General features: G+C 51.8%; 1 long non-coding RNA gene across 1 annotated transcript; it reads right to left on the bottom strand.

Moving 5' to 3' along the window:
• Positions 1-5333: 5333 nt before the first annotated feature.
• On the bottom strand, positions 5334-12670 carry LOC135891913 (uncharacterized). The gene is made up of 2 exons (XR_010562283.1): positions 12450-12670; positions 5334-5951 (listed from the first exon to the last, which is right to left on the bottom strand). It is a non-coding gene; the product is annotated as an uncharacterized LOC135891913 (long non-coding RNA).
• Positions 12671-26431: the final 13761 nt, after the last annotated feature.

Genomic DNA, 26431 nt, shown 5'->3' on the forward strand with positions numbered 1-26431 from the left:
CGGTGAGCTAAAATGGACACCGCCTCCACCAGGAACTCCCTCAAGCTGCCCTCCTGGATAGTAGGCATGTGGCTATATATTATAACCAGGATGTCTGGCACCTGGAAGGAACAAAACCAGAAAGAAATGTCCCTTTTTCTTTCTCTCCATTCATTCTACAGAATCAAAACCTTTATTTAGCCATTTAGCCAGTTGCTGCTTTTTTAGAAATTCTTCACTTCAAGAAACAAATGTTCAAATATGTCTGCATAAATTTAACCCACAAAAATTGCCCACACTTGGCTGTAAAAACTAACACTGACACACACATATACATACCAGGTAATTTAATGTGGTGGTGCCCAGCTATGCATTAAATAAACCAGTTCGCATGCACAAAAGAAGGCTTTGCTTGCCCACATTTTGCAGGTGTGATTTAAGCAGCCAAATCTGACCATTTGCCTCGAAGAATGCGGAGTTCATAAACAACCACAAGCACAAAATATGCAAGTGCTTTAAACACAGTGTGCAAATGCCTGGGACTATGAACAGGTGATGACCTCTCATATTCACTCCTAACCCTTCACATCTTCAAAACACTGTGCAAACATGGCAGTTCTGCTGCGAGGGTTCCCTGTCCTGAGACCTGTATCAAGACAGGTTTCAGAGTAGCAGCCGTGTTAGTCTGTATCCGCAAAAAGAACAGGAGTACTTGTGACACCTTAGAGACTAACGAATTTATTTGAGCATAAGCTTTCGTAGACTACAGCCTACTTCATCGGATGCATAGAATGGAACACACAGAAAGAAGATATTTATACATACAGAGAACATGAAGAGGTGGGAGTAGCCATACCAACTGTAAGAGGCCAATCAATTGAGATGAGCTATCATCAGCAGGAGAGAGAAAAAAAACCAAAAAAAACCTTTGAAGTGATAATCGAGATGACCCATAGAAGGTGTGAGGATATTTTAACATATTTTAAAATGAGGAAATAGACAGTTCACTTGCATGTGAATTTCAAAGAGATGTATTAGACTAGCAATCAGCAACTCATTCAAAAATGAACACTAGTTGCTAAGTGTATTTGTCTGTGTTTATCTATACCCGTTAGAAGTTTCACAATGTAACCAAATTAGCTTGTAGATGCTAATTCCCTTTCATGTCTTAATTGCCTTAATTATGTGTGCCAGGTGTTCAGTTAACCTTAAAATCAAACATGTCAGATACTGCAGGAAACTAATAATTTCTACATTGTCTTCAGCTTAACTATCTGTGTTATAATGGAAGAACAGCTAATTACCTGATGTGAATGAGTGTAACTACTTTACTGTGTATGCACAGGAAATAGAAGGTTTCAGAGTAGCAGCCCTGTTAGTCTGTATACGCAAAAAGAACAGGAGTACTTGTGGCACCTTAGAGACTAACAAATTTATTAGAGCATAAGCTTTCGTGGGCTACAGCCCACTTCTTCGGATGCATAAATAGAAGATTAGCTTCAAAGCAAAGTACAGCAGGCGATCTGCATTGCCTATTCTTCCTCGGGGGAAGGTCCTGCTGTGACAATTTCTATGAGGTAGGCTTGTCAGCCTGCTAGAATAGCTATAAAAGAGAAGGCTTGGGCCTGATCCTGTCATCTCTAGTCTGCTTAAACTTTGAACAGGGAAAGTGTAAGCCATAGGACAGAGATCTTCCAAATAATCATTTGGAATAACCTGGAAAGTGCATGGAAAAACTAACAGACTTTACATCTAAGCTGCCTTTGGATTCTGATCTGTTGGGATGATTCCAGAGAGACTTTTACAAGCCAGCAGTTTATTCCATCACTGTTGTGATTCTGAACTATAAACATTGTAAGTCACTTGTACGGATATTGATCTTTTAACCATTTGCAACTCTCTTCTTTCTTTTAACAATAAATCTTAAAATTAGTGATTAAGGATTGGCTGACAGCGTGATATTTGGGAAAGACCTGAGATTTACATTGACCTGGGGATAAGCATCTGGTCCTTTATGATCGGTGAACCTCACATATGGTGAATCAGGGGGGATCGATCTAAGATACGCAACTTCAGCTACGTGAATAGCATAGCTGAAGTCAAAGTATTTTAGATCGATTTACCTTGGGTCCTCACAGCGCGGGATCGACGGCCGCGGCTCCCCCGTCGACTCCGCTACCGCCGCTCGCTCCGGTGGAGTTCCGGAGTTGACGGGGAGTGCGTTCGGGGATCGATATATCGCGTCTTAACGAGACACGATATATCGATCCCCGATAAATCGATCGCTACCCGCCGTCTGGACATACCCTCTCTTATGGAAGCAGAGGGATCTTAGTCACCTTGAGATCCCAGTCACCTTGAGATCCCTGGAAGAGTTTTTCATGCATTTGCATTGAGTGTCATTTCTGATATAAGCAGGGAAGTCAGCTCAAGGACAAGTAAGGCTATACTCACTGTGCTATTAACTGTCTCTTGATAGGCAGTCAGCAGCTGGGTGCTGGCCTGCAAGGCCCTTTCTCTCTCCCACTCCTTCCCTGAACTGAACCATGTCGCTAGTAGCTGTTGGTAGAGTAGGGGAATGGACAGAGTTAGTGCCAGAAAATCCCTCCCAAAAGTTCCTCTTAAACAGGTTTAATTGTCACTAAAATCCTTCTCCAAAGCATCTGACCTCCATGTAGCAAAGGAATTACATGTCTAATGGAAGAGCCCCTTAGATATACAAGTCCCAGGGACCAGATTCACCTCTGGTGATTGAAGCCAAAGGAGTTACATGAGAGATGAATCTGGGCCCGTGTATGTGATGTCTGCTGTAGACTGTCTGATGGGAGCTGTCTAGCACATTGCATGCTGTTTGATGTCTGTTGCTGTGGTCTGTTTCCTGCGCAACTTCTCCCACATCGAGTGGCAAAATGACAGAGAGGAGCATTTCTTTTTATTAATTTGAATAAGAGCAGAGAAGTCTCCCCAGCCCAGCTCCTTTTATAACTTCATTTTTATACTGAAGGTGCATCAAACTCCCCACCCCTCAGCTCTTCAAGATATTCTGTTCATGTCTGAGGAACAGGAAGTCTCCTCTGAATGAGTTTTCATACACAGGGCTTAACTCAATATTAATGAATTCCTCTTAGAGGAAGTGATCAGTTTCAACTGGTTCTCTTGGATTTGGCTACTGCAGTGGTGATTTTCTTGCCGGTCCAAGTAGTGTCAACTCCATTGTAAGAACTTGGTCCCAATCCAGCCCTGGCATAAAATGGCATAGCTTCCGTGGATTTCAATGGGGCACATGCCCGCTTATGCCAGGGAGAATTTGGTGCTTTCTCCCTAAAATTCACTCCGTTGTGGAAAATTCCTCCACAACTGAAGCTTGACCCCTGTGGAAGAAACAAAATCCACTCTCAGGTTGAAAATCATGGAGCCTCTTGGTAGCTTCCTCCCACCAATAAACAAACTGTTCCCACTGCCCATCAGGGATTTTAGGTGACACAAGAGCGCCTCTGAGGCGGACAATCTTATTTAAATAGAAGATACCTTCTAGTGGGAATTGTTTAGCTAAATCATCACGCGTGTAAAAATTCCAATTCTCTAAGTACTTACAAGTCCCGGGACCATAATGCATATACATAAAATACAGCAAAGAGTCCTGTGGCACCTTATAGACTAACAGATGTATTGGAGCATGAGCTTTCGTGGGTGAATAGCCACTTCTTCGGCTGCATAAGCAGGCGTGCCTTTCGGTGGAGCGGGAGTAGTCTTGGACTGATTTCCACCCATTCTCTAAGCGTGTGGGGGTGCCCTGTTCGCTGCAGCGGCTCATAAACTAAGACACGTCTCTATCCTGTCCGCTGAGTCAGCGGCTCATAAAGCTAATTACCACACCACTCCTCGGGCACTCGCACAGGAAATATTTATCTAGGATGTCCACGACCCTCCTACACCCCCTTCAGCAAAGAGCGTCGGCTAGTCTCAGAGAGATGATGCCGCGTACTCTAATTGCCTCCGGTAAGGTGATCAGATCAGTCACTGGTTCATGTGGGGAGGAGAATGGGAGGAAAGATGTAGTCACACAATCCTAGACCCAGGCAGCCCCCTCGCCGGTCATGCCATCCAGAGACAGCCCACCTTGGGTCGGATCTTTTACCAATCCACTAAGTTGCAGTATTTGTTTGCCTTTACCTATAAGGGACGCCAATATACCTGGACTCGCTTACCCCCTCATTTCTACACCCCATCCCCCTCGGCTCTACTCCCCCACTGTACCCCATCATTTCTACACCCCATTCCCTCGGCTCTACTCCCCCACTGTACCCCCTTCATTTATACACCCCATTCCCCTCAGCTCTACTCCCCCACTGTACCCCCTTCATTTATACACCCCATCCCCCTCGGCTCTACTCCCCCACTGTACCCCCCTTCATTTATACACCCCATCCCCCTCAGCTCTACTCCCCCACTGTACCCCCTCATGTATACACCCCATTCCCCTCGGCTCTACTCCCCCACTGTACCCCCTTCATTTATACACCCCATTCCCCTCGGCTCTACTCCCCCACTGTACCCCCTTCATTTATACACCCCATCCCCCTCGGCTCTACTCCCCCACTGTTCCCTCCTTCATTTATACACCCCATCCCCCTCAGCTCTACTCCCCCACTGTACCCCCTCATGTATACACCCCATTCCCCCACAGCTCTACTCCCCCACATTTATACACCCCATCCCCCCTCAGCTCTACTTCCCCACTGTACCCCCTTCATTTATACACCCCATCCCCCTCAGCTCTACTCCCATTTATACACTCCATCCCCCCTCAGCTCTACTCCCCCACTGTACCCCCCTCATTTCTACACCCCATCCCCCTCAGCTCTACTCCCCATCCCCTCAGCTCTATTCCCCCACTGTACCCCCTCATTTCTACACCCCATCCCCCTCAGCTCTACTCTCCCAGTTCCCCCTCATTTCTACACCCCATCCCCTCTCAGCTCTACTCCCCACTGTATCCCCAGTCTATATGGGGATAGTTTAAATCCCCCATTATTCTTGAGTTTTTTATTTTAATAGCCTCTCTAATCTCCCTGAGCATTTCACAGTCACTATCACCATCCTGGTCAGGTGGTTGGTAATATATCCCTACTGCTATGTTCTTATTATTAGAGGATGGAATTACTATCCATAGAGATTCCATGGTACAGTTTGGTTCATTTAAGATTTTTACTTGATTCTACACTTCCTTTCTCTCCCACCAGCATGACCTGTTCTGTCCTTCTGATATATTTTGTACCCTGGTATTACTGTGTCCCATTGATTATCCTCATTCCCCCAAGTTTCTGTGATGTCTAGTATATCAATATCCTCATTTAATAAGAACAGATTTAAAAATTTTATTAAGATGATGTTAAAAAAAATAGTGAACAGAGTTTGAGCATAGAAGTTTCTGGTTATCAGGGAATAACATACAGATTATCGAGGGTGCAAAGTTTGGTTTAAGATAAGGTGGCATGAGGAATACATAATCTGCAATATCCCCGATTGGGGGTAAAAGGTTGATGGGTCAAAGTATAGACATTGAGATATGAGGGTATGAAGTTCATAAAGTGGCTATGTTCGGGTGTGGATTATAATGAGTGGATATGATGATGAGGATGGATTGACCCTCATTTGGTGAGATTTAATGTTCAGGGAGTTTATGGTTCCAGTTCATATGATCCAACGGAGAAGGTCACTTGGTCCCTTTCTCGTAGTGGGAGAACGATGTCACTCTGGCTCACGCCTCCTGGTACTGTCGGTGGCCGGTGATGTGCTCGATGTAGATGTCCCTGGACCATCGGATGGTGTCTGAGACCATGAGGCGCCGCATGAGACGTGCGTAGCGTCGACCGATCCCGCAGGTCCACAGCACACGCTCGTTGCAGGGGTCCCAGGCACTCTAGTTACATACAAGGCACTCTAGTTCACCCATCTTATTATTTAGACTCCTAGCATTGGGATATAAGCACATTAAATCTTGTCACTTTTAAGCTGTCACACCACAGCATTTGCAGCACAGGGCTTTTCTGAACCCTGAGCAAGAGGTGAAGAATTAGCCTGGGGCCAGAGCTTAGGGGAAACATGCCCAGTACGCAGGGAGGGGCCTGAACCAGGAACGGGAGGGGAGGGGTCCATGTGATGGTCTCCTAATAAGTCATTGCTAAAGAGTTTGGCCCCTGCTCTCAGGTATTTCGAAAGCTCAGATAAAGCACGTGGGGGCCTTAGGCCCAGAGGAGCTCCCATTCCTTATGGGCCAGGTGTGCCCCATGGCTTCCTCCTGCCTCTTGGAAAGGTGTCAGTTCAGTGCCAGAGTAGCAGAGCTGCAGACTGAAGACTGCTCCTAATACAGCAGCTTCAGCTCCAGCTCCAGCCAGGCCTTGGAGGAGTCGGATTACCTAGCCCAGCCACTGTGTCCCTGTTTGCCAAGGGCTGTAGTCATCAGGCCCCTGGGCTGAGACCCCCAACCCACCCCAACTTGTTTCACATGGGCCACTCCAAAACTGGGCTGGATTGGAATATGGACTTCCTACCACATTCCTCAGTTAACACTATCACTATAAAACCTGGACCACATACTGACTGAGGAATGGATAGCAAAGTCAACCAGACCCAAAGGATAAGTGTTAGTGATTTTATTTATTATGATAAAGCCCTAGCTGGGCTGACACTGGCTGCTCTGAGCAGCCTCCTGACAGGCCCGGCTGCCTCTGTCATATCCCCGGTGCCGGAACTGGGATAGCTTGTGATGCCAACGCAGGTTGAGCTCTTTGGGCTCCACTGCAGTTTCCTCATCCTGCCCCCTTAGGCCCTCTCCCAGTGACACATGTTCTGTATGAGTTTTAATGAAGTGTCTTTCTCCTCCATCCACCCTAGAGACCCTTTAACAGAGTGCCCACAAGGCTTCCCTCAATGCCCATTGCAGTGTTTGCAACTTTCCTAATTACACCGTGAAATCAGCCCAACTTTGTAAATAGATCCCAGTGCAGCTTGTCAGGCCTTGGCTACACTCGCGGATTCACAGTGCTGCCGCGGCGCTGTAAGTACTTCACCTCTCCGAGGGGAGTAGCTTGCTGCGCTGCGAGCGAGCGTGCAGCACTGCAGGCGCTGATTACACTGGCGCTTTACAGCGCTGCACTCGCTGCGCTCAAGGGGGTGTTTTTTCACACCCCTGAGCGCAGCAAGTTGCAGCGCTGTACAGCGCCAGTGTAGCCAAGGCCTTAGACTCCTCTGCAAAGGCTGCAAGGGGAACTGTCCTCAAGCTCCACTCACTCCCTGCTGAGGCAGAAGCGTGCCATTGTAGAGCTTGGTTCCCAGACCAGTTTGTGGAAAAATACTGACATCCCAAAATGGAGTCCAGTATCATGTGGCCTGGTCACATGTCCTTGTAGAGTCAGAGCAGCCATTACTTACAGGCTGTCTGTAGCGTTCTCAGGAAGGCTAACCAGGTGGGAGATAAGCTTCTCCTAAGGCCTATTGTTCTTAATAGCCCATTGCCCTGAATAGACCCTTCCCCACCCACTATCTAGACTGAGAACATCTTGTCTAGTGGGTATTACCCTGGTGTAAATACATTTGAAGTACAGATACATAGTCAGTATTTATAACTTCAGATACAAAAATGATACATGCATACAAATAGGATAATCATATTCAGCAAACCATAACCTTTTCAATGACACCTCACTTGACCCGACTTGTACAAAATGCATCATAATTATGCCATAATCATATCATAATAATATTACTGTGAAGAATATGGGGTGAAGTGTCACAGACCTATCAGGAGAAAATCCACATCTTTTGAGATAAAAGCCCTAAGTGCTAGTTCAATCAATGCAAAAAACAGGCCTCCGTTCCAACTCCACTCCAGCCCTCCCCAATGGCCCTGTCACAGTGCACCTGGCTGAGGAATTGACAGGCACTGAGACAGAGCCAAGGGCAACTGTACAGAGACAGGATCTAGCTCCTAAGCTTTTTGGGGGTAGGGGATGTGTGTATGTATGTGGGTGTGCGTGTGTGAAAGGGGTGTATGTAAGTGTGGTGCATGTGTCACTTCCAGGCCAATGCCACTCACCGGATTGTTTTGACAAGGGACACTGGTGCAAGGGAGACAGGTGCTGCCCAAGATGAGCCCAACGCCATTCCTACACGGATAGGCCATGAAGCTATAGGTCAATTCTGGACCGGAAGCTGGTGGGGCCTGTCTGTGTCACCCGGAGCCGCTCATCAGTGCACTTCCCGTCTGCTTAGTACTGCCTGCAGGGGCCCCTAAGGAGGCTGGCGCGGGTGCCAGGTGGAGAGTGTGTTAACACTGGCTCTGATGAGAGGTGCAAGACCCCCAGAACACTGAGCAGCAGTGTCAGGGTGGCGCCTGGAGGGGGCACCCAGTCACCGACCTGGTTGCCAGGGTGGCACCCACGGGGCAGGAGCCACCCAGTCACCAACCCCATTGTTGGGACAGCTCCCGCAGGGCAGGGAGAAAAGGAGCACCCAGTCACCGACCCCATCGCTGGGGGGCGGGGGGGGAGAGAAGGACCCAGTAATTGACACCATCGGTGGGGCGGGAGGGAGGCACCCAGTAACTGACACCATCAGCTGGGTGTGGGGGAGAGAGGGACCCTGTAACTCAGCGTTTTCCAAAGTTCGGGTTGCGACCCAGTACTGGGTCGTAGCATGTCAGGCACTGGGTCGCTCTGGTCAGCACCGTTGACCGGGATGTTAAAAGTCCCGTCAGTGGTGCTGCTCAGCTAATGCAGGTTGGTGCCTACCTGTTTCGACGCCGCGCTGCGCCCTGGAAGCGGCCAGCAGTGGTTCTGGCTTCTAGGCAGGGGGGGCATGGAGCTTAGCACGCTGCTCCCACCCCAAGCACTGGCTCTGCACTCCCATTGGCTGGGAACCAGCCAACGTGAATAGGGGGAGATGGGGTGGTGCCTGAGAGCGAAAGTCACATGAAGTGGCTTGCACGCCTCCGCCTAGGAGTCAGACCTGCTGCTGGCCACTTCTGGGGCTCAGCGTGGTACGCGGTGCCAGGACAGGCAGGAAGCCTGCCTCTGCACCCTGGCTGCGCTGCTGACCGGGAGCTGAAAGAGGTAAGTCTGCACCCCAATTCCCTGCCCCAGGCCTGAGCCCTGCCAAACCAGGAACCCCTTCCTGCACCCCAAAGCCTTCATCCCCAGCCACACCCCAAAGCCTGCACCCCCAGCCCAGAGCCCGCAACCCAACTCCCCTCCCAGAGCCCGCACCCCCTCTTGCACCCAGCCAAGAGCCCTGACCCCAACCCCCTCCAGGAGACCGCACCCCCTCTTGCACCCAGCCCAGAGCCCGCACCCCCTCTTGCACCCAGCCCAGAGCCCTGACCCCAACTCCCCTCCCAGAGCCCGCACCCCCTCTTGCACCCAGCCCAGAGCCCTGACTCCAACTCCCCTCCCAGAGCCCGCACCCCCTCTTGCACCCAGCCCAGAGCCCTGACCCCAACTCCCGTCCCAGAGCCCGCACCCCAACCCCGCTCCCAGAGCCCGCACCCCCTCCTGCACCCAGCCCAGAGCCCGCACCCCAACTCCCCTCCCAGAGCCCGCACCTCCTCCTGCACCCAGCCCAGAGTCCTGACCCCAACTCCCCTCCCAGAGCCCGCACCCCAACCCCCCTCCCAGAGCCCGCACCTCCTCCTGCACCCAGCCCAGAGCCCGCACCCCAATCCCCCTCCCAGAGCCCGCACCCCCTACTGCTCCCAGCCCAGAGCCCACACCCCAACTCCCCTCCCAGAGCCCGCACCCCCTCCTGCACCCAGCCCAGAGCCCTGACCCCAACTCCCCTCCCAGAGCCCGCACCCCCTCCTGCACCCAGCCCAGAGCCCTGACCCCAACTCCCCTCCCAGAGCCCGCACCCCAACTCCCCTCCCAGAGCCCGCACCTCCTCCTGCACCCAGCCCAGAGCCCGCACCCCAACCCCCCTCCCAGAGCCCGCACCCCCTCCTGCACCCAGCCCAGAGTCCTGACCCCAACTCCCCTCCCAGAGCCCACACCTCCTCCTGCACCCAGCCCAGAGCCCGCACCCCAACTCCCCTCCCAGAGCCCGCACCTCCTCCTGCACCCAGCCCAGAGCCCTGACCCCAACTCCCCTCCCAGAGCCCGCACCCCCTCCTGCACCCAGCCCAGAGCCTTGACCCCAACTCCCCTCCCAGAGCCCGCATCCCCTCCTGCACCCAGCCCAGAGCCCTGACCCCAACTCCCCTCCCAGAGCCCGCACCTCCTCCTGCACCCAGCCCAGAGTCCTGACCCCAACTCCCCTCCCAGAGCCCGCACCCCCTCCTGCACCCAGCCCAGAGCCCTGACCCCAACTCCCCTCCCAGAGCCCGCACCCCCTCCTGCACCCAGCCCAGAGCCCGCACCCCAACTCCCCTCCCAGAGCCCGCACCTCCTCCTGCACCCAGCCCAGAGCCCGCACCCCAACCCCCCTCCCAGAGCCCGCACCCCCTCCTGCACCCAGCCCAGAGTCCTGACCCCAACTCCCCTCCCAGAGCCCACACCTCCTTCTGCACCCAGCCCAGAGCCCGCACCCCAACTCCCCTCCCAGAGCCCGCACCTCCTCCTGCACCCAGCCCAGAGCCCTGACCCCAACTCCCCTCCCAGAGCCCGCACCCCCTCCTGCACCCAGCCCAGAGCCCTGACCCCAACTCCCCTCCCAGAGCCCACACCCCCTCCTGCACCCAGCCCAGAGCCCGCACCCCAACCCCCCTCCCAGAGCCCACACCTCCTCCTGCACCCAGCCCAGAGCCCTGACCCCAACTCCCCTCCCAGAGCCCGCACCCCCTCCTGCACCCAGCCCAGAGCCCTGACCCCAACTCCCCTCCCAGAGCCCGCACCCCCTCTTGCACCCAGCCCAGAGCCCTGACCCCAACTCCCCTCCCAGAGCCCGCACCTCCTCCTGCACCCAGCCCAGAGCCCGCACCCCAATCCCCCTCCCAGAGCCCGCACCCCCTACTGCTCCCAGCCCAGAGCCCACACCCCAACTCCCCTCCCAGAGCCCGCACCCCCTCCTGCACCCAGCCCAGAGCCCTGACCCCAACTCCCCTCCCAGAGCCCGCACCCCCTCCTGCACCCAGCCCAGAGCCCTGACCCCAACTCCCCTCCCAGAGCCCGCACCCCAACTCCCCTCCCAGAGCCCGCACCTCCTCCTGCACCCAGCCCAGAGCCCGCACCCCAACCCCCCTCCCAGAGCCCGCACCCCAATCCCCCTCCCAGAGCCCGCACCCCCTACTGCTCCCAGCCCAGAGCCCACACCCCAACTCCCCTCCCAGAGCCCGCACCCCCTCCTGCACCCAGCCCAGAGTCCTGACCCCAACTCCCCTCCCAGAGCCCGCACCCCCTCCTGCACCCAGCCCAGAGCCCTGACCCCAACTCCCCTCCCAGAGCCCGCACCCCCTCTTGCACCCAGCCCAGAGCCCTGACCCCAACTCCCCTCCCAGAGCCCGCACCTCCTCCTGCACCCAGCCCAGAGCCCGCACCCCAATCCCCCTCCCAGAGCCCGCACCCCCTACTGCTCCCAGCCCAGAGCCCACACCCCAACTCCCCTCCCAGAGCCCGCACCCCCTCCTGCACCCAGCCCAGAGTCCTGACCCCAACTCCCCTCCCAGAGCCCGCACCCCCTCCTGCACCCAGCCCAGAGCCCTGACCCCAACTCCCCTCCCAGAGCCCGCACCCCCTCCTGCACCCAGCCCAGAGCCCGCACCCCAACTCCCCTCCCAGAGCCCGCACCCCCTCCTGCACCCAGCCCAGAGCCCTGACCCCAACTCCCCTCCCAGAGCCCGCACCTCCTCCTGCACCCAGCCCAGAGCCCGCACCCCAATCCCCCTCCCAGAGCCCGCACCCCCTACTGCTCCCAGCCCAGAGCCCACACCCCAACTCCCCTCCCAGAGCCCGCACCCCCTCCTGCACCCAGCCCAGAGTCCTGACCCCAACTCCCCTCCCAGAGCCCGCACCCCCTCCTGCACCCAGCCCAGAGCCCTGACCCCAACTCCCCTCCCAGAGCCCGCACCCCCTCCTGCACCCAGCCCAGAGCCCGCACCCCAACTCCCCTCCCAGAGCCCGCACCCCCTCCTGCACCCAGCCCAGAGCCCTGACCCCAACTCCCCTCCCAGAGCCCGCACCTCCTCCTGCACCCAGCCCAGAGCCCGCACCCCCCCCGACCCCAACTCCCCTCCCAGAGCCCGCACCCCCTCCTGCACCCAGCCCAGAGCCCGCACCCCAACTCCCCTCCCAGAGCCCGCACCCCCTCCTGCACCCAGCCCAGAGCCCGCACCCCAACTCCCCTCCCAGAGCCCGCACCCCCTCCTGCACCCCAACCCCCTGCCCCAGCCCAGATCCTGCACCTAAACTCCCTCCCGGAGCCTGAGGCAGGTGCGGGTGGGACTTGGACCCATTCTGGGCACCACCAAAAAGTATACAAACCTGCCACTTCTGTGGGGGAGGGGAGAGAGGGCCCCAGTCACCGACCTCATCGCCGGGGGGAGGGGGAGCACCCAGTAACTGACACTGTCGCCAAGGCAACGCCCTGGGACAGGTAACGGGTCACTGACTCCGCCCCTGGGTTTACCCATGCGCAGTCGGACTCCGCGAGTTTTCACCCTGCTTGCGCGGGGCCGCGGCCCTAGGCACCCACGTGACCCCCCCAGGCCCTTCGCCCTGGAGGGTCGGAAGCGGAGGTCACGTGAGAAGAGGCGTTCCGGCAGCGTCAGGAGAGGCCGCGTGTGCGCCCGGAGCTGGAGCCGAGACTCTCCCCGTTCCGTTCGCTGCGGGCCCGGTATGTGCAGCGGGCGGGGGGGTCATTGTGCTAGGGGGGGGGCAGAACTTCCCCAACAGCATTAGGGGAAATGGCAGCAGGAGATTCTAGGGCTGGAGCCGAGGTGCCCCAAAGGGAACGTCCGGGGAGGGGTGGCGAGGCCTGGGCCAGCCCCCGCGGGGGCGGGCGGGAGGGAGAGCGTGCCCCTAGCTCTGCTCCGGTCCAGTCCCTGCCTCACGGCCCCGTGTCAGCCCGCGGCTCTGTTCCCAGTTCGGGACCGAGGCCGGGGGAAGGCCAGGAGCAGAGCCGCGCCTGGCCGCAGGCCTGATTGCCGGCCCCCACTGCAGCCCCGCCGTGGCTCTGCTCCCGCCCCCAGCCTCGGCCCCGCGCCTGACCCCAGCCTTGGCCCCCTTACCTCTGCCCATGTCCCCCCTGGAACTGCGGGAGCCCGGCCAGGGGTAAGCGGGGTGTGACCCTCAAGAGTAAGAGCAGGTTAGACGAACATCTGCCAGGGATGGGTATATACCTGGAGAGGGAGCCAAGAGGATGTGGCCTGTGGAGTCCATCACTGGGTGGGGCAGGAAAGAAGTAATCAGGTGGGGATGGGAAGGGACAAGAAGCAGAGTGGCAGGGGGTGAGGAGGAATGGTTGTGGTCAGGATGGAGGGGACAGGGATAGGAGAGGCAAGCACTGGGTTGAGGGCCAATGGCAGTGCCCAGCTTTACATTCTAGTAAACTATGCCCAGCTAAACAGCAAAAGCAATGGGGCCTCTCCCATCCACTGTCTGTCTCAGTGACGCCAGAATGTTGCTGCTTGCTGGGGCAGGCTGATAAGGGTCACAGTCCACGATGCCAGCGCAGGCCACAGTGGACAGCCCTGGTGCCTACTGCACACCATCCCCCACCCCACTGTCTTGGTTAAAGGATAAAGTTGGGTGAATGTATCTAGTGTAGGTGGGAGTGCAGGAGGGGATGCTGGGAGTGCAAACAGGTAGGCATGCAGGCTGGGGTGCTGGCATCACAGGTGTGTGTGTGCTGGGAGTTAGGGGATGGTTGGTAGTGCTGGTATTGGAGGTGGCTGCGTGCTGTGGATGGGCAGCCATGGTGAAAGTCGGTGGGTGGACAGTGATACTCGGGTGCTTGAACTGAGTGAGTGTAAGTATTCCTCTTCAATTATCAGTCTGACCCAGGCCCAGTGCTTACTGGTGCTGGGAGCATTTGTACTGGTTCCTCCCAAGTGCCTCCTGCTCTGGCAAGGCATTTAGTGTTGGACCTTAAACCTCAAGTTGCTGAGCATTAATGCATATAATACTCCTGGGGGTATTCTGCGCCAAAACATTAAAAATTCCGCACACAATATTTTAAAATTCTACAAATGTTATTTGTTAATATATCCCTATATAATCATGCCAGTTTCAATTATTTTTGTAACTTGTTTCAAAATACCTGTCCACAAGTATGTCTGTAACAATACAGACACACACACAAATTCCCCCAGGAGTAGAGTGTTAAAGAAAGCCCTATGACAACCCAGTTCCTGTTTCTCTGCCCTGCCCCACCCCACCCCTCAAGCCCAGCTGGCGGGCCAGACACCCACAACCCCTCCCCCCCAGAGCCCAGCCATGGCCCCCACAGCCTATGTTCCCTCTGAGCTGCCTATTAAGCCCCGCACAGGGGCTCAGGGCTGTGATGGGGAGAGATGCCTCTCCCCCAGTGTGGACCTGCCCCGGACTTGTCGCAGCCAGGGGAGAGGTGGCCCTCTCTGCCGGGCCTAGAGTGACCAGACAGCAAGTGTGAAAAATCGGGACGGGGTTGGGGGTTATAAGAGCCTATATAAGAAAAAGACCCAAAAATCGGGACTGTCCCTATAAAATCCGGACAACTGGTCACCCTAGCCCCAGCGTGGACCTGCCCCGGACTTGCTGCGACTGGGGGAGAGGAGCCCCTCCCTCAGCCCGACCTAGGACCCCCGAAGCTGCTGCAGCCGGGGGGAGGCGCCGCTCCCCTGCCTCAAGCTGCTGTGGTGAGAGGGGGCTGGAGGGAGTCCTCTCTCCCCAATGCAACCCCTGGGTAGCCTGCAGCCCCAAACCCCTCATTCCCAGCCCTGCCTCAGAGTCTAGACCCCCTGCACCTCAGCCCTGAGCCTCCTCCCATGCCCTGAACCCTTCATCCCCAGCCCCGCCCTAAAGCCTTCACCCCCAGTCAGAGCCCTCACCCCCTGCCCCAGGCCTGAGCTCTTTCCCGCACCCTGAACCCCTCATCTCCAGCCCCACTCCAGAGCCTACACCCCCCACACTCCAACCCTCTGCCCCAGCCCTGAGCCCCCTCCCATGCTCCGAACCCCTCGGCCCCACCCCATGAATTTTGTTCTGTGCACCAATAAGGAGGTGTTGTGTCACTCATCACCTCCATATTGGTGCACAGAACAAAATTCATTCTGCACATGGATGTCAAAAAATTAGAGGGAACACTGCCCCCAGCCAATATGCCTGACCCCCTCCCCTTCAAAGTCCATTTGTGGGGGGGGCCCTGGCCCAGACACCCACACCTCCTCACCCCCAGAGCACAGCTGTGGCCCCCCCAGCCTAAACACCCACCCCCCTCCAGAGCCTGGGATCCAGAAAGAGTAACAGCCTGATGCTCTGTACCAGGCTTGCATGGAGTTTCCTGCATGCCACCCTCTCCTTCCCTCAGGGCATGCTGGGAACTGCAGCTGCCAGGAAACCTCTAGCTCCCTCTCCCTCCCCCCAGCAGTGTCTTCTGTGTGAGCTGGGCTCTGCTGGGTCCAGTGACCCCTAGTGGCAGCTAGCAGCACTGCAGCCCATTTCTGTGGAGGAAAGGAAATTCTGCATGCAAGTTAATTTCTTCAAAATTCTACATTGCGCAGTGGTGCAGAATTCCCCCAGGAGTATGCATTCTGCTCTCCTGAGATGACAGAGCCTGCCCCACTCCTACCTCCACAGAAACATAGTAAGCGAGAGGGACGGAGAGTCACTCACTCACACACACACGCATGACTGCCCAACCCCATGATTTATGTTTCTACTAGCGGCTCCAGGTGCCCAAACCAACCTGCCTCCGCTGCTAGGGAGGGGCGTGACCGCTCTTACGGCTTCCCTTTGTTTCCTTGTCAGAAAATCATTTTTCTGCGGGAAAGCAAAGAGATATGCAGGGAACCTGAATTCTGTGCACGTGCCGTGCCACAGAATTCCCCCAGGAGTAATACAACAGGCGTGGCCAAACTTTGGCTCTTGAGCCACATGTGGCTCTTTTACAGTTAAAGTGCGGCTCGCAAGCCCCTCCTCCCCCATACACTCCTCCAATTTTCCACCTACAAGACTGGGCAGGGGGAAGCTCAAGGCTTCTGCCCGGTGGTGGGACTAGAGGCTTCTGCCCTGCGGGAAGAGGGTCTAAGGGTTTTAGCCCAGCAGAGGGGAATCGGGGCAGAAGCCCCACACACTGGCAGGCGCCGCCCTGCGGGGCAGGTTGTGTGTATCTTGCAGCTCTCAAACTTCTGAAGTTTATTGTGTGTGGCTCAGAGGGTCAGTAAGTTTGGCCACTCCTAGCATAGAACTTCAACAAATGCATAAACAGTGAATCTTTGTCCCTTGGCATGTTCCCTCCCCAGCAAAGTCTGCGAGGTCTCTAGTTAGTGTCCTTCAGAAAGGACTCTAATAAAGACCTCACTACGGGAGGACTCTAACCATAGAGATTCTTCCTAGAACATGGTGATGTGGTCATAGAGACATGGAGCAATGCTGGGCAAATAAATGTAGAGTGTCATTCTGGCCATTTCCTTGTGGCTATGGGTATATTTGTGACTGTTTAGGACTGGGGTGGAAGGGAGGGATTTTGCAAAGATAGTAGAGTCTGCTTTACGTCACAGCTCCTTGAGTGAGGATACAAGAGCTGCATGTGACAGCAGCAGCAGCAAGGGTAAGAATTGGGAAAGCCGGTGATTTCACAGGAAGGATGCAGTGCCCTCATTTGTGCAGATGTATATGAATTTGCCTCGTTTACATACATCCTATGTCGATTCCTTGCTTCAGCTTCTTGTCAGTTCAGTATATTCTCCTCGTCAATCCCATCGTTTCTGCCCATCCCCCAGGTTGGCTCCCCTTTGAATTTCCCCCACATTCCCCTTCAAGTTCTTCCCCGCCCCCTCCCCCTTCTCCCCAGTCTGGCTCCACCAGAGTTCCCTTCCCATCTCTTCTGCTCTGTCCCATGGAGTTTCCCCCACATCCCCTGCCCCTTATCTCTGTTTGAAGGGGTATTGTCACTTCTGTGTGGCAGTGTTTCATCTGCTAGTTGCCAGTGACACCTGAGATTCCAATAACTGAAAGAGATGAAAGCACATTAGTATTTGTCCCTATGTTTTCAGTTTGTCTACTGTGGGCAGTTGGTAGCACTCTACATGCAGTCATTGTCAGTCAGTCAGTTTGTGTGGGTTTGTGTCACACCCACAGGGGACGGGGAGACATTTTTAAAATAGGAAAATGAATGTAAATCCACTGTGCTTTTCAGTGGGGACACAGGGATGGGGTAGGGATAGGACTTAGCATCACTTTTAACATTCCCTTTAAAAATTGTCAGGATTTCGAGTTGACTGGGCTGTTGTCACCCCTTTAAATGTGGACACAAGAAATCATACAAAATAAATTATTTTGGGGAAATTCTTTGGCCTGTGTTGTACAGGAGGTCAGACTAAATAATCACAGTGGTCCTTTCTGACCTTGGAATCTATGCAAAGCAGAGAAAGGTCTAACACCATCCAGTGACTGGAAGTTGAAGCTAGACAAATTTATACTGGAAATAAGAAGTAAATTTCTAATGGAGCAAGTAATTAACCATTGGAACAATTTAGCAAGTGTTGTGGAAGATTCTCTATCGCTGACCATTTTAAAATCAAGATAGAATGTTTTTTTCCCCAAAAAGATCTGCTCTGGGAGTTATTTTGGGGAAGTTGTATGACCTGTGTTATATGGGAAATCAGACTAGATGATCACAATGGTCACTTCTGCCCTTGGAATCTAAATCTATGAAAAGAATATGACGGCAGCAAACTGGGATTCAACCTACCTCTCAGCCTTTGCTCAGACATGTAATTACAGCTCAGAGATGAATATTACATTTGGAGATTCTCCTGAGAAGTGCTGTTGGGCATGTAGTGATAAGAAAAGTATTTTTAAAAAGTGCAGTTAATAACGTGACAGCGTAATATGAAACCAGGTAATCCCCACAGGGCTAAATCCAACAGGTACCTAGGCATTGTAATACTTAATCCCTAGGCACCCCTGCCACCTTGTGGAATTGAGTCCTAAGTTAGGTGGCCAGGCTCTCCATACAATGCATGGGGAGAGTTGGGCACTTAAGGAAGGGCTTCACAGAAGCCCGCAAGCTGAGTGGTGAGCTGCCTAAGTTAGACCGGAGTGAAATGCAGAAGAAAGGATTTAGGCCCTCACCCAGCTCCTGTTAGTTTGGGTCTCTAGGGGCCTGACTGACAGGCTGGAGGGACATGCCTCCCTCCATTCAGGAGTCTCAGCCATAAGCCCTCTCCTGGAGTTACATGGTGCCTACACAAGGTCGTCTGCTTTAGTAGCCTCTGCCTTGGCAGTCAAATCCTAGGCCTTTCTCCTTAGGGTGGGTAGAAAGAGCTACCCCATCATAGCTAATAGCCTTGTGTTAGGGCACTCACCTGGAACACGGGAGACCTGTTTTGGGGATTCTGCTCTGCCTGATTTGGCAGAGGTGAGTGCCCTTACCACCAGGCTAGTGAGTATTCTGGGGTTGGTCTCTCTCAAACTCGTATTAGAGCTGTTACGCTTGGTACAACTAATTAAATATTCATTGGAGTGAGGACTTGACCCTGAGCCTCCCACATCCCCAGTGAACACCTTGACCACTGAGCTGTAGAGTCAGTCTCTGTTTCAGGCCCACTGAATATTTAATTATTTATACAAAAAGGAACAGCTTCAAACAGGAGAGATTGAGCCCTCTGGCCCCAAATACCATGGTGACTAGGGCACCTAACTGGGTTGTGGGAGACCTGGGTTTAAGTCTCTGCTCCAAATCATGTTTGTCCCTATCTGTCTTTTGTAACAGATATCAGGTCTTAGGCATGCTCTGTGAACACTTTTGGGATTTGGCCCTGCTGTCAAAGGGGTTGCCAGGGCTTTGGTTTCAGTGAGGACTCTGAGCAACTTATTAGCTGTAGGGTGGCATCAGGGTGTAGGCCGCTTTGCACCTGCCTACTGGTGGAAATTTAGGGGCCTATAGGGTTAGGTGGCAGCTGAGTGTTGGTTTTGAGAATGTCATTGGTGCCTACATGGTGGACTTAAGCACCTAAAGAGGCAGTAACTTTGAGACTAACCCATACTGTCTTCCATACTAGGTTATAGGGACAAGTGATTATGATTTGATTATGTTCATTATGGGCAAAGAGAGGAGAGTCCAAATCAATAATATATATATATACACACACACACACACACACTTGTTGCTTCAGAAGAGCTGATTCCCAAAGCAGAGGAAGATGACAAGTAAAATTGACTGGGAGGAAAAATTTGGACAGAAAATTGAACGAAAATTTGAGCCATCTTGTAAACTCTTCTTAAACAAACCCAAAAGACAATTCCATAACAGAGAGTAATTTTGGTTAAAAGATCACCCTGGTTAAAAGGGAAAGTGCAGGCAGTAATTTATGTACATTAACAAATGGGGAAAAGGTAATAGATCGCAAACAATATAAGGTAGAAATTATGAAGTGTAGAAAATTGATAAGGCAAGCTAAAGACATCAGGGAAAGTTCCATGACTTGGTAGGGCTGAGGTCAATAAGAAGATTTTCTAAGTATATCAGGAACAAAAGAAAGCCTAACAGTGGTATAGGCCCATTACTAGATGGAGATGATAAAATTATTAATAATGATGCAGAAAAGGCAGAAGTGTTCAATAAATATGTTCTGTACTTGAAGAGAAGCAGGATGATGTACTAATATCACAAAAGGATGATGAAGTATTTTCCTGTCCATTAGTAAGGACAATGTTAAATAGCATCTGCTAGGAATCATCATTTTTAAATCAATAGGTCTGGATAACTTACACCCAAAAGTCCTAAAAGATTTGGCCAAGGATGATGGCCCACTGATATTAATTTTTAATAAATCTTGAAATACTGGGGACATTTCAGAAGGGTGGAAGAGCGCCAATGTGCCAACATTTACAGAGGGTGAGCAGGATAATCCAAGTAAATATAGTCTGGCTAGTTGAACATCAGCCCCAGGCAAAATAATGAACAAGCTGATACAGAATTCAGTCAATAAACTTTTAAAGGACAGGAACATCATTAATGCCTGTCAACATGGTTTTTTTTTTTTTTTTGTCAAACAAACCTGATTGTTTTTTTATGAGATTACAAGTTTGGTTCATAAAGGTAACCACATAGTTGTAACATACAAAAGTCTAAGTAAGTCATTTAACTTAATACTGTAAAACATTCAGAATAAAAACATACACACTAATATCAATAGCGCACACATTAATTGGATTAGGGAGCAGCCTGACAATTCTCAAAAAGTAGTTGTCATTGGGGAAATCACTGAATGGGAGTCTTTTCAAGGGGTTCCACAAGGATTGGTTCTAGGCCTGACACTATTCAATATTTTTAATCGATGATCTGAAAGTAAATAAAAATTACTATTGAGAATATTTGCAGCTGACCCAAAGGTTGGCAGAGTGGTAAATAACAGTGAGGATGGGATACTCTTACAGAGCAATTTGGGTTGCTTGGAAAGCTGGGCGCATTCAAACAAAACACATTTTAATACAACCAAATGCAAGGTCATACATGGAAGAATATAGAATGTAGGCCATACTTACATTATCCTGGAAAGCAGGGATTCTGAAAAGAGTGTAGGGATCCCAGTGGGCAAGCATCTGAACGGGAGCTCCCAGTGCCAAAAGAGTTAATTCAGTCTTTGGATGTATAATCAGGGGGAAAGTGGGTAGGAGCAGGGAGGTGATTTTACTTCTGCATAGGCACTGGTGAGACTGATAGTGGAATACTGTGTCCAATTCTGTATTTGCATTTTTAAAAAAGGATGTTTAAACAATGGGAGAGGATACAGAAGAGAGCCACAAAAGTGATTCAAGGACTGAAGGAAATTTCTTTATGGTGTGAGACTTTAAGAGCTTGATCTGTTTAACTGATCAAAAAGAGGCTCAAGGGTTACTTGATGACAGTGTATAATACCGTATACTAAAGGTCACTTTAATCTAGCAGAGAAAGGCAGAGCAAGATCTAGTGCAGTGGTGGGCAACCTGCGGCCTGTCAGGATAATCCGCTGGCAGGCCGTGAGACAGTTTGTTTACATTGACTGTCTGCAGGCACGGTTGCCCACAGCTCCCAGTGGCCAGGAATGGCGAACCGCAGCCACTGGGAGCTGCGGACGGTTGATGTAAATAAACTGTCTCATGGCCCATCAGCAGATTACCCTGATGGGCCGCAGGTTGCCCACCACTGATCTAGTGGCTGGAAGTTAAAGCCAGACAAATTCAAATTAGAAAGGGGGGGGGGGGGGATTTCCACAGTGCAGGTGTGATTAAGCATTAGAACAAACTATCACGGGAAGTGGTGGATTCGCCAAGTCTAGGCTCACACTTGGGTTACTGGGTGGAATTCTCTGTCCTGTGCGATCAGGAGGTCAGACTAGCTGATCTAATGTCCCTTCTGGCCTTAAACTCTCTGAATCCAAGTTAGAGATGAATGTAGAGTCCCATTTGAAGGCTAGGATTCCATTCCTCTTCTTCCCCCCTCGCCCCCAAGAGGATACAGCACTTACTTTAGCTTTCTCAGTCCTCCTGATACTAGTTACCAGAGTGAAGGGGGAACTGCAGTGCTAGGAAAAGGCATGAATGTAGCCAGAATAACTTTCAAGTTTAATGTCTCACAAACTACCAAGGCATCCTAGTGGTCTACTGGGTTCATGTGACCACCCGTTACCTTCCATTCCTTAGGACCTTCTTTCCTTCGCACGCATCAGCCTTAGTCATAAAGGCCCCACAGGCCAAATTCTCTCTTCACTTTTGTAGCCCTCCGTGGTAACTGTGCAAACCCACTGAAGGCGAATAGGCTACACAGGTGTCAGTGAGGGCTGAATTTGGCCTGCCCAGCCTGTTACTAGTGATGGTACTTGAAAAGGAAAAAGCCCAGTTTGATTCTCCAACCTCTGGGGCCAGCAGGTCAGAAAACAATTTTTTTACTTGCGAGGTGAGCAACCTTGCTCTGAAGTCAGTGGGAGATGATGGTCAAAGTGCCATGTTTACAGATTAGAGACGGACTTTGTATTTACAATTAGGATTATAGCATTCAGGGATTGCAAAGGTTCCTGAAGCACTAACTCAGCTCAGGGACAGAGTAGTTACCAGCAACGCTGCAGTGATGTTTCATGTGACCAAGCAAAGAGGAACCAGTTTCAGCCATCTGTGCAGAGAGGCTGTGGCTCTGTGGGAGAGATGCTTAGTACACCAAATTTATCCTACCGGTCTCGACGTCACAGATCAGCTGAGTGGACACTTACATGATCAGAACGAGTGGCCTCTCAAGGACTCAATAGCAAGCAATATCTTCTCCTGCTGGAGGTATCCAGACATGTACCTATTTGCAACAAGACAACTCCAAATCTCAGTGGTTTTACTCCAGCTCAGGAGCAGACGGCCAGTTTGTCTTGGATGCATTTCTTCTAGACTGGACAGTAGGTCTCCTCTGTGCATTTCCCACTCCCAGTTCCTCCAATTAAGAGAGTTCTCGGGGAAAAATCAAACAAGACAAAGCCATAATTATTCTGATTGCCCTGGCCTGGGCAAGATAACAGTGGTTTTCAGATCAACTGCAGCGGTTTACTGGCCTCTCCCAGTAATTCCAGACCTATTGACCCAGCAGAGAGGTTGGATTTGCCATCCAGATTGATATTCTCCTCTTGACAGCATAGCTCATTGGACTTTGACACATCTGGAACGCTCGTTCATAAGAATCATAGCAGATTAGGGTTGGAAGAGACCTGAGGAGGTCATCTAGTCCAATCCCCTGCTCAAAGTAGGACCAACCCCAACTAAATCATCCCAGCCAGGGCTTTGTCAAGCTGGGCCTTAAAAACCTCTAAGGATGGAGATTTCACCACCCTCCTAGTGAAATAGTTTTTCCTAATATCCAACCTATACCTCCCCCACTGTAACTTGAGACCATTGCTTCTTGTTCTGTCATCTGCCATCACTGAGAACAGCCTAGCTCCATCCTCTTTAGAACCCCCTGTGACGGGTTCGATCACAGAAACCCCTTTGGGACTGTCACCTGATGTGTGAGATTACCTCTGAGCTGATTTTCTCTGCCAGTTTGGGCCTCCAGAGCCCTGCCTTGTTGAGCCAGACACGCCAGTCTGGTCCAACATAGACCCAAGGTCTGAACCATGTGCCCCAAAGCTGCAGACTTAACTGAAAACCGCTTAAGAAGTGCTCCTGTCTCCAGCACCCAGCTCCCAATGGGATCCAAACCCCAAATGAATCAGTTTTACTCTGTATAAAGCTTATACAGGGTAAACTCATAAATTGTCCACCCTCTCTAACACTGATAAAGATATGCACAGCTCTTTGCTCCCCCAGATATTACTTACTCTGGATTAATTTCCTAAGCAAAGTGATTTTAAGTACAAAAATGATTTAAGTGGTTCCAAGTAATAACAGACACAAAGTAAGTTACCGAGCAAAATTTAAAAAAAAACAAAAAAAACCATGCAAGTCTAAGCCTAATACATTAAGAAACGGATTACAGATAAAATCTCACCCTCAGAGATGTTCCAATAAGCTTCTTTCACAGACTAGACACCTTCCTAACTGGGCCCAATTCTTTCCCCTGGTACAGTTCTTGTTAGCTCCAGCTCAGATGATAACTAGGGGATGTCTCATGACTGGAACCTCCTTTGTTCTGTTCCACCCCTTTATATAGCTTTGGCACAAGGCGGGAATCGTTTGTCTCTCTGGGTCCCCACCCCTCCTTCTAAATGGAAAAGCACCAGGTTTAAGATGGATTCCAGTACCAGGTGACATGGTCACATGTCCTGTGAGACCCCAAGCCTTCATCCTTCCTGGCCTGACTCACAGGAAGGCTTGCAAGTAAACAGAGCCATTTACAACCAATTGTCCTAGTTGATGGGAGCCATCAAGATTCCAAACCACCATTAATGGCCCACACTTTGGATAATTACAATAGGAGCTCAGAGTTATATTTCTAGTTTCAGATACAAGAATGATACATTTATACAAATAGGATGACCACACTCAGTAGATTATATGTTTTGTAATGATCTCTTACAAGAGACCTTTTGCATGAAGCATATTCCAGTTACATTATATTCACACTCATTAGCATATTTTCATAAAGTCATATGGAGAGCAACGTCACGCCGCCCCCCCCCCCCCCTTAGGTAGTTGAAGCCTGCTATCAAATCCCCCCTCACTCTTCTCTTCTGCAGACTAAATAAGCCCAGTTACCTCAGCCTCTCCTCATAAGTTGTGTGCCCCCAGCCTCCCTAATCATTTTTGTTGCCCTCCACTGGACTCTCCAATTTGTCCACATCCTTTCTATAGTAGGGGGCCCAAAACTGGACGCACTACTCCAGATGTGGCCTCACCAGTGCCGAATAGAGGGGAATAATCACTTCCCTCGATCTTCTGGCAATGCTCCCACTAATGCAACCCAATATGCCGTTGGCCTTCTTGGCAACAAGGACACACTGTTGACTCATATCCAGCTTCTCGTCCACTGTAATCCCCAGGTCCTTTTCTGCAGAATTGCCGCTTAGTCAGTGGGTCCCCAGCCTGTAGCAGTGCCTGGGATTCTTTGGTCCTTGATGAACCTCATCCGATTTCTCTTGGCCCAATCCTCCAATTTGTCTAGGTCACTCTGGACCCTATCCCTACCCTTCAGCATATCTACCTCTCCCCCCATCTTAGTGTCATCCACGAACTTGCTGAGGGTGCAATCCATCCCATCATCCAGATCATTAATGAAGATGTTGAACAAAACCAGCCCCAGGACTGACCTTTCTATCTACCTTATAGTCCATTCATCCAATCCATACTTCAAGAAGGGCAGGAGGTTCCACTAAACTCCAGGAAACATTCAGCTCGACGGTGTTGGGATCATAAGTGGAAAAGGGTCTCCTTGTGGGCAACTAGCAATAACAAATCCAGATTCAGCTTCTCTTCGATCCACATTGGAGTGCTTGCACCATTTGAAATCTCTCCATATAGTTAGTAGCATCTCGCAGTCCTTGCTGCTCATCATGCATTGGTTGGACAAAGGATTGTGTTCAGCCACAATTTAGTTAACAGGTTTCTGAAGAGGTTAATGAATGTCTACCCTCTGATTAGAGAGCCCACACTGATGTGGGACCTCATTCTAGTACTGACTCAGCTCCCCCCATAGACACACAGCCCCTGGTGCTCTTCTGAGCATCTTTCAGTTAAGAAACTATGAAGACTGAGTGAGCTGCAGACTCTCATAGTTGTCTTATATGGTCATTCACAAAAATTAAGTGTCTGTCCTCCAGCCACATCCAGCATTGCTCCCCAAGCTAGACACAAAATTCCATCTTAACCAGTCCATAAACTTGCCAATATTTTCCCCTAGACCTTGCTCTCCCTCAGCTAAGCTGCTCACCTTGGATGCTAAGAAGTCATTTAGCTTTCTATTAGAATAGGTCTGAGGAGTATAGGGATTCACCGAGACTCTGTCTCTTATGGGGTGTCACACGGGGGTCACTCACCACACTGATGCCTCCTGCTGGGTGTTTTGGGAATTAGCTCAGTCCCAGTGGGTGCACCCTCGGGGGGGGTGGGGGGTGGGGGGTGGCTCTCCCATCTTCGCCTCCAGACCCGTTATGGCTCCTTTCTCTCAGCGTCTGCTTCGTGGCACAGCCCTCCAGCCGTGTCACCATCCAGTTCCCCCCCTTTCGGGGGAGTCCTCCAACAAGAGTTCAGCCACTCCTCTCAACGGCTTGGCAGTCCACAGCCGGGCCGCTCCTTCAGTGGCTGGCGAGGGAGGGAGACAGGCCTGCCCACTACTCCAGGCCCTGGGACCCTGCAAACAGCAGCTTCCTGCTGCCTCTTCCTTCCAGCTCACGGTCTCTATTCCCTGGGCCACTTCCCCACAGCCTCAGTTCCTTCTGCTCCCGCCTCTGGTTCTGGCTCCAGCTCCTTTGCCCTCTTCCCAGGGCCTCAAGCCTATAAGTCCTGGCAAACCACCAGGAGCCCTCTAGGGAGCCAATCTTCTCCCTAGGGCTCCCTGCAGCAGACTCACTCAGGATGGTCTGCAACTTCTTTTTATATGGGCTGGCTGGGCCCTGATTGGCTGGTCCAGCCTCTTCCCTAATTGTCTGCAGCCTCTGCCCTAATTGGCTGTTTCCCCTGCAGCCCCTCCTTTGCCTGCTTGCCCCTCAGCCTCCCTAGGCGGGTTTTAACCCTCTCAGGGCCAGTGGGGGGCAGGTGCCCCGTGACGTTGCAATCTATATAATTTTATAAAAATATGCTAATGAGTGAATATAATGTAACTGGAATATGCTTCATGCAAAAGGTCTCTTGTAAGGTATCATTACAAA

The sequence above is a fragment of the Emys orbicularis genome, chromosome 19 (assembly GCF_028017835.1).
Source record: "Emys orbicularis isolate rEmyOrb1 chromosome 19, rEmyOrb1.hap1, whole genome shotgun sequence".
Lineage (NCBI taxonomy): Eukaryota > Metazoa > Chordata > Testudines > Emydidae > Emys > Emys orbicularis.